Genomic DNA, 13,352 nt, shown 5'->3' on the forward strand with positions numbered 1-13,352 from the left:
ATCTGGTGCCCTCTTCTGGTGTGTAGATATACATGGAAGCAGAATGTTGTATACATAATAAATAAATAAAATCTTAAAAAAAAAAAAAAAGAAATCATAGCTCCTTAAGAGATCAAACCCGTCTGCTGGGCCCTTTCCTCTCGTGGCATAGGAATAAGACTTCAAGATGCTACTAACCGTGCAAAGCTTACTGTAGGTGTTGTAAGCTCTGGAGGTTTCAGCTGGGCTAACTCATCATTCTTTTAGGACAGAAGCTGAGGGGCAGACATCTTGTGACTCATGTCCCCCCACCTCAACGGAGATCTGCAGTGAGCCTCGGGCCCTGACACATTGTTCTGAACCCTTTCCGCCATACCTCAGTGCTTATGCAGACTTCAATCTTGAGAAAACTTTGTTCAAGGCTTTCCTGTATCAGCGGCACAATGAGTTTGTCTCCAAAGCTGGCTGCTGCTGCTACTGCTGCCAGTCTGCAGTCCTCCATTCTCTCCTGTTGCTGCTTGGCAGTTGTCTAAATCAGGCTTGCACTGTCCAGAGGCTGTCCTTTCTGCTGTTTGTGTTGTGTCCTGTAGAAGAGGTGTGACCTATAACGACGTCAAAGCCTCTGGGGAGGGATGTGTGCCACAGAACAAAATGACAGGGAATGGCAGCAGAAGGTCAAAGGTTTGACCAGGGGACTTTTATGTTTTAGTGTGGCCCAGGCTGGCGTCAAGCTCACTTGGTAGCAATCCTGACTTTGTTCCCAGCCCAGCAGAAGTCTGGATATTTTTGTAGATGAGGAGGGTCTCCCGAGTACCCCATCCTTGTGTCCCTGGATAATTCATCCCCCAAACACAGCGGCCTTAGGTGAGACACAACCAGAAAGCCTGACTTCTTCCCTCAGATCCCACAGACCAGAAGGAAGGCAAGCTGGAGGGGAGGGGAGGGTGCTGGTTGCTGTCTGAAGCACATGCTAACACTATGCATTGTGTCTTAGAAGAAAATCCACCCAGTGGCCAAATGGAGTCAGCAGAGCTGTGGCAGATGGAAGTCCCAGAGAGTTTCACCAGGGCTTCTGTGACTTGGCCTCTGGGTTCCCAGACTGTCTTCCTGGGCATCACTAAGGGCTGGGGCTTGGCACATGGTGGGGGATGGATGTCTCTTCAGAGAGAAGAATTCCAGGGTGAAGGGGGCTGCTGAAGGGAAGTTTAGCCGGGAAGGAAGGACACAGAGTCTGAGACCCCAGGGAGACAGAGACAGGGACACAGTCAGCAACGGGGAAGAAGAGACTGAGAGCGAGCTGATGAAGGAGATGTTGAGGGTAAGTTCCTTGAGCTGTCCTCTGGGCCATTTTCTTCCCTAAGGAGGCAGGTGATGTCCCCTGGGGGCAGTTTGGCATGAATGACTGTCCTCAGCAGGAACAAGGAAGAGATTCCCTGCCTATCCTGTCTTCCCCAGAGGCCCTGGGATGCCAGTCACTCTGGTTCAGTTATCTGTACCACTCACTATGGGACACACTCACTCCCTGGTGTATCCCAGGAGGAAGCAAATGACCAAGGGTAGCATTTTCTGGTGGCCTTGCACACTCTCATGGAAAGACAGGTGTCAACCTCCAGGCCCTTGATGGCTCCCTGAGTTTCCTCCACGTCTAAATGGACATCAAGTGTCTTCTTTGGGATTAGGACCATTTGAGTGGCTCCAGGGAGAACCTTCGGGTTCCCTTGATGAGCTGAAGGGTTCCACATCTGCACCAGTGCTACCTCAGATTAGGGGAACTCACCACTCATGCACAAGGCTTCGCGTTTCTCGAATTAGAAAAAGGAACGGCTGCTGTGAGAGCCGCTGGACAGACGAGGACCCAGACTCAGAGAGATTAAGAAACTTGTCCAAAGTTACACAGATGGTAAGTGAGGGAGGCAGTCTGGGTCAACTGTGGAATAAATGTTGAAATGCTAGAGATGAAGAGATTGGATATTAGAGAACGATCTTGGTCTGCTTTGTATTGCTATAACAAAATGCCTAAAGCTGGGTAAACTGTAAAGAAAAGTTTATTGTGGAGAATGGTTGTGGAGGTAAGAAAGTCCAAGCCACATCTGGTGAGGACCTCGTGCTATCCATAAAATGGTTGATGACACGGTATATAAAATGGTCAAGGATGTGGCAAGAGCTGAAGCAAGATAGTGAAAGGGGAAACCCGGCTTCCTTAACAGCAGCTGTTCTGGAGGTACCATCCCTGTCCATGACACATACCCACTCTTTTTTATTTTACTATTTTAACCCCCAGCATGTGTGTGTGTGTGTGTGTGTGTGTGTGTGTGTGTGTGCGCGCGCGCGCGCACGCGTGTGTGGTGCATTGGGGGAGGGGATATGCACATGCCAGGAAATATATGGAGGTTATTGGGCAACCTCAGGTGTCCATCCTTGCCTTCTATCTTGTTTGAGACAGGGAATCTTATTCTTTGCCATTGCATACACCTGGCTAGTTACCCATGAGCTCCACCTGTCTCTTCCTTCTGTCTTCTTGTAGGAGCACCTGGAATACAGGTAAGCGCCATTGTGTCTGGCTTGTGTGTGTGTGTGTGTGTGTGTGTGTGTGTGTTTTCTAGGAGTCTGAATTCAGTTCGCTAGGATTGTGTAGCAAGCCTTTTACCTGAAAGACCCGCTCGGAATGCTTCTGCATGCCCCCTGCCCCTCTGTCTTCCCCGCCTGTGCCGGTGCTGGGTGTTCTCTCTGGAGCAGGCGGGAGGAGCAGTTGACTGAGGGCAGCGTGGCGGGGACTGAGCAGGGCAGGGCCAGGGTTCGGCCAGGGGCTGGAGAATGCAGCGCGGGCGGCGCCTGGAAGGGGAACTTGAGCTGGGAGAGCAGCGGTGCTGCTTGTCCAGGAGCTGCGAGCGGGGAGCCGCCTCCAAGGCCAAGGACACGGGGGCCGCGGAGCTGCCGGGGCCTCCCAAGCCTTCACCCCGGCAGGGCTCGCGCCCCCGGCCCGCCCCGCCTGGCACCGCGCCTCGGGGCTGGGGCCGAGCAACGAGCACCAGGTGGGCCGGCCCAGGGCGAGCACCAGGTGCGTTGGCCCGAGGGCGAGAGCACCAGTTAGGCCGGCCCGGGGCCCCGCCCCCACACCCCCACCTGATGAGAAACACTCCGTCCCAAGGTCTCCGCCCCCAAGGTCAGCCATCTGGACGCGGAGGGGGGGGAATTGAGTCTGTTGTACCAGACACCAGACCTTGAGAATATGCTGATCTGGAATGGCTCTGTGTCTCATTTGAACCATCCAATAGAAATGATTCTGTATTTCGCCTCATTTGAAAGACTCTGTGTTTCACCTCATTTGAATGACTCTATACTTCGCCTCATTTGAATAACCCTGTATAGCGCCTCATTTACATTGACCAATAGGAATAGCTCTGTACAATGCCTCATTAGAATTATCCAATAGAATCCCTGCTTCTAGCTTGCGCCTTTTTCCCTATATAAGGACCCCTTTCCCTTGGCTCGGCGCGCTTGGCCTCAGAAAAGCTAAGTCTCCCGGGTACCCGTCTCCTCAATAAAGCCTCTTGCAATTTGCATCCAAAATCGTGGTCTCGCTGGTTCCTGAGTACGGGGGTCTCCTCCTACGAAAGTACCTCTTTGGGGGTCTTTCATACCCACTGAGCCATCACCCCACCCCCTAACTTACATCAGGGAGTGGTATTAGTTCCTTCCAAGGATGGTGCCCAGGGATCTAATGTTCTTTCACTAGGTGCCACCTCTTAGAGGTTCCACCACCCTTCGGTACCACTACACTGAGGACCAAACCTCCAGCACATGAACCCTGAAGTGACAGGGTTCTACAATTCAGACAATATCTGAAACACCAGGAATGTTAGCAGCTTGCCCCAGTTCATGGAGCCAGTGGGCTGCAGAGCCTGGTGAAGCTCCAGCTGTTTTGGCTCAAAACCCTGCCCCGAACACCACATCAGGCCCCTGATCGTTCTTTTCTCTGGCAAGAGTGGGCCAAGCAGGCTCCCTGTGTTTGCTCTGGCTTGCAGGGCAATGGCAGGGGTTTTCAAATGTAACTTAACTGACAATCTACAAATCCCAAGGGAAATATATAAGGGAAACATGATGACTTAGATAATAAAACATTGAGCTTATAAAGTATACTCTTTTCTTGTTTAAAGGAATATTGTTTTTAGCTTCCTATAGCGGCACTAGCATTTACCACAAGTTTATTGGCTTCAAACAACACAGTCATTCTCGTATGGTTATGGAGGTGAGATGCCTAAAATTGAGGCATTGGAGGAGCTATAGAGTTGAACAGGGAGGTGGAGGGGTAATTTGAGAACTTCAGTACTTTTTGATTTATAATGTACTACAGTGATCAAACACTTAAAAATAATGACAAAATGAGCTTGCTTTTAGGAGTCCCTGCAGCTGGTCCCTGCAGCCCCACACACCCGTCATTCTGGCTTTGAGGGAGCAGAAGGGAGAGGGGGAAGGCATGAGAAAGTAACCCCATGCCTATGTGGAGACCCCGCCCACTGCTCTGCTGGCTGACCCGGCCTTGGGAGAGCACAGACACAGTGTGCTACTGGCAACATCAGGGGCACTATTTGGTACATCAGTGTGTGTGTGTAGAACATCAGGGATTGTGCCTATGACAGACGCTTGTCTAGGTTCGAGTGAGAAATGTCCCTCATAGGCTTATGTAGGGAAAGACTTATTCCCCCGCTGTTTCCCGGAGGATATAGGATCTTGAAGAGGTGGAACCTTGCTGGGGAAGGTGTGTTTCTGGGGATAAGCTTTGAAGGTTCCCAGCCTTGCCCCGCTTCCTGCTCCCTCCCTCTCCCTCCTGTGTGTGGGTGACAATGTGGATCAGACAGCTTCCTGCTCCGGCACCAGGGCATATCTTCCCCGCCGTTACGGACTCTCCTGAAAGTTCAAGCTAAAACAATCTACTCCTCAAGTTGCTTTTGTTCAGAGTGTTTTATCACAACATGGAGACTCAAGCTAGAACCCCAAGGTTCACGTGTTCTGTGTTTGGTCTTCAGCTTGAAAGGGTACTGGGAAATTTGAAGGATGTGACCTGGTTGGGGGAAGTAGTTCACTGGGAGTATGCCTCTGAATGTTGCATCCTGTCCCTTGCCCCTTGCTATCTGCCACTGCTTCCTGGATGTCATGATGTTGGTAGCCTTCTCTGCCACAGAACCCCGCCCCTTCATGACACCCTCCTCATCAGTCAACCATGGACCAAAACCGCCTTTGAAGCCACAAACCCTAAATAAATCCCCCCCTTGGCTTATGTCAGATATCTTGCCACATCAATGAGAAACTAACATAGCATCCAGGGGATGGGTTGGCAGCCCTCTGACATGACCTTGGGGCCAGTTTCTACCCGAACAGAACCACTATGTAGGGCAGCCCTCATTCCCCTGAGAACTCTCACTCTCAGACGGGACCTCCCTTGCATGTGCTAGGCTAGCCTACTTACAGCCCCTGCCCCCATTGGGATTTGGAGGGGGATGTATGAATAGTTCTGTGATTGACAGCAGGGGCAAAGGATGAAGGAACAAGGTCAGCAGCTGTTCAGGCAGGAGACAGCTATGACACAGGGTCTATAGCTCAGAGGTGAGATGCTCTTGTGAGGTCCAGGGTGAGGTAGATGAGAAAGAAAAGCTGATGTTCATGGACAGACAATGCCAGGACAGTGAAGTGGTAGGGGGAGAATGTGTGGGCCTCCTGTTGCTAAGTACAGGAGGCAACAGTACAATATCAGTGCTACTTATCCTCCATAGACCAGATGGTACAGAGTTCAAATCCCAGCCTGTGGGGATCTCTGCAACCACCAGGGCCAGCAGAGTAATAATCCATGTGAGGCAAGAAGGAAATCTGTTTCAACAGGACTCAGTAACTGTGTTGGTTCAAACTCTAACCTGACACCGGGTGGTTTATTTTAGGAATATTTAAGTACAGTACAACTTTGGAAAAAAGCTTCCTGGTGACATTGAACTCAATCCTGTGTGCTATAGAACTTGGGAGATAGAGTCAGAAGAATCAGAAATTCAAGGTCATCCTTGGATACATATTGAGCTCGAGGCCAGCCTGGGCTATTTGAGACTGACTCACAAAAATAAAAAAGCAGGAGACTGGAGAGATGGCTCAGTGGTTAAGAGTATGTACTGCTCTTGCAGAATGACCCAAGTTCAGTTCCCAGCACCCATGTTGGAAGCTCACAGCTCTCTATAACTCCAGCTCCAGGGGATCTGACACCCTCTTCTAGATTCCATTGGCACCTGCTCAAATATGCACACACATGTAAACATCATTTAAAAAACAAAAATGTAATCTTAGAAAAATAATAAATGAAAAACAAAGTGCCTTTCCTTGCTTCTCAGGGCTGGAGACAGACTTCCCAGAAAAGTGCTCCCACCTCCAGAGAGGATTTAGGCCCAGTTCTAATTCTTCTCCTTTGCTTTGTGAGTCACAGAAACTTCCGGAACGATTAGTGGAAGCCTGCTGAATGCTTTGCCCCTGCTGGATCCTTTAGAAGAGAAAGGACTTGCCATAGTGACTGAGGTCACTCCACTCCACTCCAACTCAGAATGTTCACTCTGTGCTCACATTATTACAATGGAGAGAACTACATGGAAGTGCTTGGAGGTACAGGATCCCACACCATGAACACGGACCAGAATTAACTGACTCTGCTGGGCCAGTGCCACCAGTGTGGTCACAAGACCCCAGACTAAAGTTTGGACAGTTTTTGAGGAAAGTCCACTCTGATCCCCACTGTGAATGCAGATCGAGCAGGTCTTGTTCTTAGGACCATAGCCCTCTACCCACCCACCCGCCCATCCATGCTTGAACCATCCATCTATCCACACACTCATACATTTATCAGTGCATCCACACATCCATCCATGCATGTGTCACCCACCTAGCTGTCCACCCATGCATGCTTTATCCATTTGTTCCCCCATCCATTCAGCCAGCCAGCCAGACAGACAGACAGACAGACATCAATCCCATATATGTGTGCATCATCAACCCATGCATGTATGATCCAACCACCCATGCATACATGCATGTATTATCCACTGTTCTATCCATTCATCCATGCATCTATGCATCCATCTATGCATCAGACATGCAACAGATCTCTCCCATCTACCCACCTTTTCATCCATGTACCTGTGTATAGGACATGTCTTGTTCATAGGACCACGGCCACACATCCATTCATCCACTCATCTAATCACTCACCTACAAGCTATCATCAGTCTCTCAGGCCCACTAACTCCCAAAGAGAGTCATTCACAAATCACTCTTTCCTCTTGGAGCTCATTCATTCAGTGTGTTTTTCTTCACACTGGACAGGTTAAATCAGCTCACAGTATTCCCCTGTCACTTCGGGTCCCCATCTCTGTATGCAGGCGGTGTGAAAGGATGATTAGCTTGCTGTCTGGGCAAACTCTTGAGATGGTGGAAGAAAAGGGTCATATCACGGTAGTAAGGACAGTCTGAGGGTGGCAGAATGTGTCCCTTTAGCATGAGGGTTAGTCGGAGCTCAAGGCAATGGAGAAGTGGATCTAAGCACAACTCTATGCCTTTCCACTAAACCCGGGCTAGGTTTGTAAGTGCTGCTACGTGTTGAGCCACCTCCATTTTACTGTTGGACGGGGTTTGTAAAAGTGTCCCATCTCTGCTCTACCAGGGATATCTTTACATCTTGAAGAACACCATCTGAGGAATCTGTATAGGAAAGCATTGCCTATCCTCACTGTTCTAACTTAGTTTGCTCACGTATTTGTTTTCCCACACCTCAAAGTGCCGTTCCTTGTCTTGTCAAGTCTCTGAAAATTAAGTATTCTCTGGTTAAGGTACTTCGATGGAATTTGGCCAAATTCTAACTTACTCACCTGAGTGCTCCCAAGTGTAGGGTGAGGTGCCCATCCTCTCGTGCATGCTTTCTCTTGCTAGTCTCTCTTTCCTCAGTCTAACTCACAGAGCCTTCACATGGAGGAAGGAAGCTTCTGTTCTCTGCCTGCTTGCTCTCGCCTTGCTAGCAAGTCCATTTCTTTACTGGCATTACAGTCTCTTTCATTGGGATTCCAGCTTCTACTGAAGACTAGCTGAGACATCCAGCCTGGAGACTGGAACTCCACCAAACATGGGGAGAGTCTTCTCTAGCCTTGTGGAGACTATGGATGGCCAAGGGGATTTCCTTTCACCCATCTAGAAAGGCCACTGCCTGTCGATTGGCTCCTCAGTGCTGAAGTCCAGAGATTCCTCCCCATCCCAGGAAAGACCATTCCTCAGGTATAGAGGAACTCCTCACTCCACCCCCTTACAAGGCAGCGCCTATACCTATTGACCCATTTCCAGTGAAAGTCTCAACTCTTCCTCCAATTAGGAAATGTGTACTCGGGGAATATTACTCAGGGAAGAGTAATATGATTCAAGTCTCACACAGGAGATGTGGTATGGATCCCAGAGCTCACGCTGAGGGACAGGAGCCCCAAACTCCCATCCCCTACCGGGCACTCTCTCCTCCACTAAAGTGCTTGCTGGGAGCACATTGACACAGGGTGTGTGAATGCATTTCAGGTCCGATGCTTTCCTTACTCCTTATCAAAAAGGATCCAGAGGTATCCAGGGACAAGGTTCTCCAGGCCACAGACTTGGGTGCTGGGAATCCCACGTTCTCTCGGAGTCCTCAAGAAGTCACCTGGTGGACTTCTGACAGGTGAAGGACAACAGTAGTCTGCTCAAGACCACACAGTAATTAATTAATTAATTAATTAATTAATTAATTAAGCAGTCTTGGGCTCTGGATCTGGCCACCGTCTTTGCTGGCAATCCTACATGAAAGTTGAACAGTGCTCTCTAAGGAGTCTGCTTCTTGTGTAGGAAGCTCATCGGGAGGCAGGTACTGATGCCTCCAGGCATGGTGGCCTTTGTCACCTTTGTCCCTGTGGCTGAAACTCTACTGGAGTCATCTGTTGGGTTTGGGTTCAAAAGCTGATGACCTGGATAGCCACTTTATGCATTGCCCGCCAGAGCTGGGGCATGTGTTGGAAGTTCTGGGGGCCAGATTTGGGTGGGTTGGAACCCAACAAGGCCACGGCGGCCAGTATGGCCATCTTTTAGGTAATGGTCACACATGTGTGAACAAGGTCAGTGCCTCCTCAGAAGGAACGACCTGCACCGTTACATCCACAACTTTCTCTTTATAAAGCAACCATGGTTGTGGCTGCACACAATTTGGCCGTGACATGGTAAATGGAACATGAGCGGTTCAGAGCAGCATTGGCAGAAGCTGTTGTCATTGGGAACGGAACCACATTCATTCATCAGTGCAAAACGTCCCTGAAAAAAGGAACCATTGGATACTAGAGTTATTATAACAATGCCAGTAGCCACACACACCCCACACACTTTTTTTTTTTCTTTCCTGAGACAGGATTTCTCTGTGTAGTCCTGGCTGTTCTGGAACTCACTCTGTAGATCAGGCTGTCTTGGAGCTCAGAGATCTGCCTGCCTCTGCCTCCCAAGTGCTGGGATTAAAGACCTGCACCACCATCACCCAGCTGCCACAATGCCCTTCTAATGGAGAACACTTACTTGGGCTCTGTTATAGAAGTGGTATCTTGATGGACGGGGGAAATGTCTTCTTTGCTCCCGTGAGCTATCTTGTGACATGTTAAGTCACTTTTCAGTTTGGGCCAGAGGAAGGACCTCATGTGTCTGTGCAAGATCTGGCCAGCACAACTGTGAGTTTCAACAGCTGGTGGCTGGAAGGTGGCCCAGGGGTGAGGCTCCCAGACTGGGATGTGGAGGAAGACATGATAAGGCTGCCAAATACACAAAGGCCTTTCACAGCAAAATCTAAGCCGTTAGAAGGTCCTATCTCAGGGAATCATGGGAAACTCCTTGGAAGGAGATGAGGAGACAGCCAGAAAAGCAAGCACACAGCAGCCCAAGAGAAGAGCCCAGTGTTCTTGGATTGTGCTTTTCTTTCTCTCTCAGAACCTCTAAAAGCCACTCCCTTTGTTGAGGCTTAGGGTGCCTGGCTGCAGGAGGCTGTGTCTGTTGTCTGCTCTGTGTTGGGGTCAGCAGCTCAATGAGTAGGTCGATGGTGTTGAGTGGAGCTGATGATTCTGATGTGGAGCTGTTGTTTTAACTTCAGCACAGTGGCTGTGCCTTAATCCATTGCTATCTCAGCCAGCAATTGCTCTGCAGTTACTGGCCTGCTTCTCTAGCAGCGGCCACTCGAGCCGCAGCCTGGAGAGAATTCTGCTTCTGCAGACACTGGACAGTCCCTGCCACTAAAGGTAGCTTTAACTAAATCACTATCGTTCTGATTATGAATAAGATGTGAGATCAAAGGATGGGGTGAAAGCCTGAAAGCTCAGAGAGGCTGAGTAGCAGCTAGTTAACCCTCTTTCCTTGCTGGAGTCCACAGAAGACCTGTGCTTCCACTTGGCCAAGCCACAAAAAAACTGCCATTCCAAACCCTTCTACTTCCTGTCTCTTATCTTTCCCAGATCCCCTCTGAGGCTCTATGATTATTTTCTGTCAACTAGTTGCTAACTCAACCTCTTGATCCAAGATTAATTTTATTTAATTAAAACAAATGCAAACAGTGTGATCAAATATCCCCCAACATGAAGCCAATGATTTTAGCTTTTTAAGGAAGGTCAGGACACAGAAGAAAATGATGGATTTCAACAGAGGGGCTTGGCTTCTTGAAGAAGCACGGAAACTTCCTGGTATCAGCTTCTTCAGGAGCTAACCTCAGCTCCAAGATAGGTCCCAACTTGTGTCTCTAATGCAAAGAAGTGTCATACACATGTCCCCAGAGTACATGGCCAGCATCATGGGTAGTGCCTGACAGGCGTGCACACCACTGAGACCTGTCTGTGTCCATGTGGTGGGCTTCTTGCTGCCCACCCCTCCCAGAGAGCATTTCAGGACACCAGCCCTGAGGCTGCTGCCAGACTTGGTCCTGAGGCAGGTGAGGGGTCCTAGAACCTAGTGGTTCAAGCTGAAGGATGAACAAAGGATGGAACCATCCTCCTGAACAGTCTGGGTGATACTCAGGAGTTCTCCTCTCTAAAGGAGATTGTGAAGCAGGGCTGGGACCACCCTGTCTATCGAAGAGGCCTGTCTCCAGATCAGCAAAAGCTGAGAAGGTTCTCATTACAAGTCCGTGGACATTGGCTGAGAAAAGGGCATACTTGAAGCAAGAAGCAAGGCTTTTCTATGAAGAGCTCAAGTGCACAACACTGTCATCCGTCCACAGATGCCTTCTAGACAGGCGAATGGGCAAAGAGAGTTTTTAATATTATTATTCTAAAACACCATTAAAAATCATAGCTATAGAAACAACGGTGAGAGGAAGACTCACTGGGGGAGGAGGGCCAGTTTTCATACACCGTTCTCTTATTATGAAGCCATGAGTGGGCCAAAAGGAACCAAAGAATTGAATTGGTCACATGACTGCCCCTGTCTCCCATGAGCACTTCGATACTCATCAGTGCACAAGCCTGTGTCAGGACCTCATGATGGGAACACATGGCAGCCAGACTTGAGTTTTCTTTTTGATTCACAGGGGATTCTCCACTGCAAATGGACAACCCCTTGACTTTGAGACCTAAGGAGAAACTGCTTCCCAACAGCTACCCACTGCACAAGGGTTAAGTGGCTGTGGGTGGGGAGGAAGAAACAAACCTGTGGACAGGAGGCCAGGTTGTCCATGGTGGGGATGAAGACCGATGTGCTGAGTGTCCCACTTCCCAGTAGAACTTGGACAAGGTCGTTTGCCTCATGTTCAGCCCAAGAAAGGTGTGGGAAGCCACCTGGGGACTGGGCTCCAAGTTAATCCTGCACCATGGAGGCTTCTGGGGGGAGCTGGCTGCTTCCTCTCTCCCTTGGTGGTTCCCATGGTTAAATGACTCACAGTGACTAGTCCCAAAGGCCACGCCCCTTTCTAGCAATGAGCCCTGGGATCCTGGCAAAGTTTGTGGGAGAGTTTTCAGTCAGAGATACAAGGCTGGCGAGCTCGGATCCTCCAAACAGAAGGCCCCATGTTCTTCAGAAAAGCTTGCTTGGGATAACCATCCCTACAGGCCCAGCTCTCACACTGCCAAGCTTCAGGAGGACCCAAGGAGCTATGTAGTATGCACTCAGGAGGCGGAGGCAGGAGGATTTTAAGTTTGAGACCAGCCTGTACTACTTAATGAGATCACGGAGAAGTAGTGTGGAGCACAGGCCAGGAATCTGCATTTTAATAGGAGCAGATTCAGACACACCTGGCTCACCCATGAGAAACCCTGGTAGTTGGTGGCTGTTCATGGTGTCAACTTGACTATACTCTGAATTAACTAAAACCCAAACAGCTGGGCACACCTGTGAGGGAGTTTTGTTTTTGTTTTTGTTTTTTCCCCTTAATTAAATCATTTGGAGTGGGAAGACCCACTTTTAATCCCGATCTTTTGAGGTGGGGAGATGCACCTTTAATCTGGGCCACACCTTCTGGTGGCAGCCTATATAAGGACATGGAAGAAGGAAGCTTGTTCTCTGCCTGCTTGCTCTCACTCTCACTAGCAAATCCATTCCACTAGAGCCTACTTCTTTGGGATTCTGGCACATACTGAAGACCAGCTAAGATATCCAGCCTCACAGACTGAACAACTATTGGATTATTGGACATTGTTGTTAGACAGGCATTGTTCAACTATCTGGATACCAGCCTGTAAGCCATTCTAATAAATCCCATATATATATTCATTCTATAAGTTCTGTTCCTCTAGAGTACCCTAACAGTGTATTAGTTCCTCTAGAGAACTAATACAGTGGCTGAGACCAGTTTTGAGATAAAATCATACTCAGGGCCTCAGCTGCCTAGGGAAATGGCAAGATTAGCTGCTGACACTGTCCTGGTGAGGAGTGGATGGCAGGCCTGCTCTCTGTCACCTCCTGGCACTCTGGGGCTGGGCAGCAGCTATCCAGCACTGTACAATTAAATTCACTGAGTCTCCCAGGGGTGACTTGTGTCTGAGACATTGAGATACCCAATTAGAATCTGCCTGTGGCCCATCTTTCCTGGGGAAGTAACAATGAGTTTGTCTTACACTTCACTAGTGGCTGGGTTTCTTCCTAGGCAGTCCATTTACCTGGAGAGATGACTTCCATAATGTCACATGGATCAACAAATCTGTGGGGGCCCCATGAAGTTGTCATGATCTGGTGGCCACTTTAGCACCTGGTCAGGGCCTGGGGAACTCCTTTCTTCTCTGTAGACATGGAGGTATTCACTCAGGATGGACCCCGGCTCTCATTTCTCCATGGTCCCATTGTTTGGGACACCTGGGACCTACGACAAGTCCTTATCA

At 49.3% G+C, this 13,352-nt stretch overlaps 1 long non-coding RNA gene across 1 annotated transcript; it reads right to left on the reverse strand.

The window, feature by feature from the left end:
• LOC103162605 lies at positions 1-11,952 on the reverse strand. The gene is made up of 3 exons (XR_003483119.2): positions 11,689-11,952; positions 7,875-9,324; positions 1-563 (listed from the first exon to the last, which is right to left on the reverse strand). It is a non-coding gene; the product is annotated as an uncharacterized LOC103162605 (long non-coding RNA).
• Positions 11,953-13,352: the final 1,400 nt, after the last annotated feature.

The sequence above is a fragment of the Cricetulus griseus genome, chromosome 3 (genome assembly GCF_003668045.3).
Source record: "Cricetulus griseus strain 17A/GY chromosome 3, alternate assembly CriGri-PICRH-1.0, whole genome shotgun sequence".
Taxonomy (NCBI): domain Eukaryota; kingdom Metazoa; phylum Chordata; class Mammalia; order Rodentia; family Cricetidae; genus Cricetulus; species Cricetulus griseus.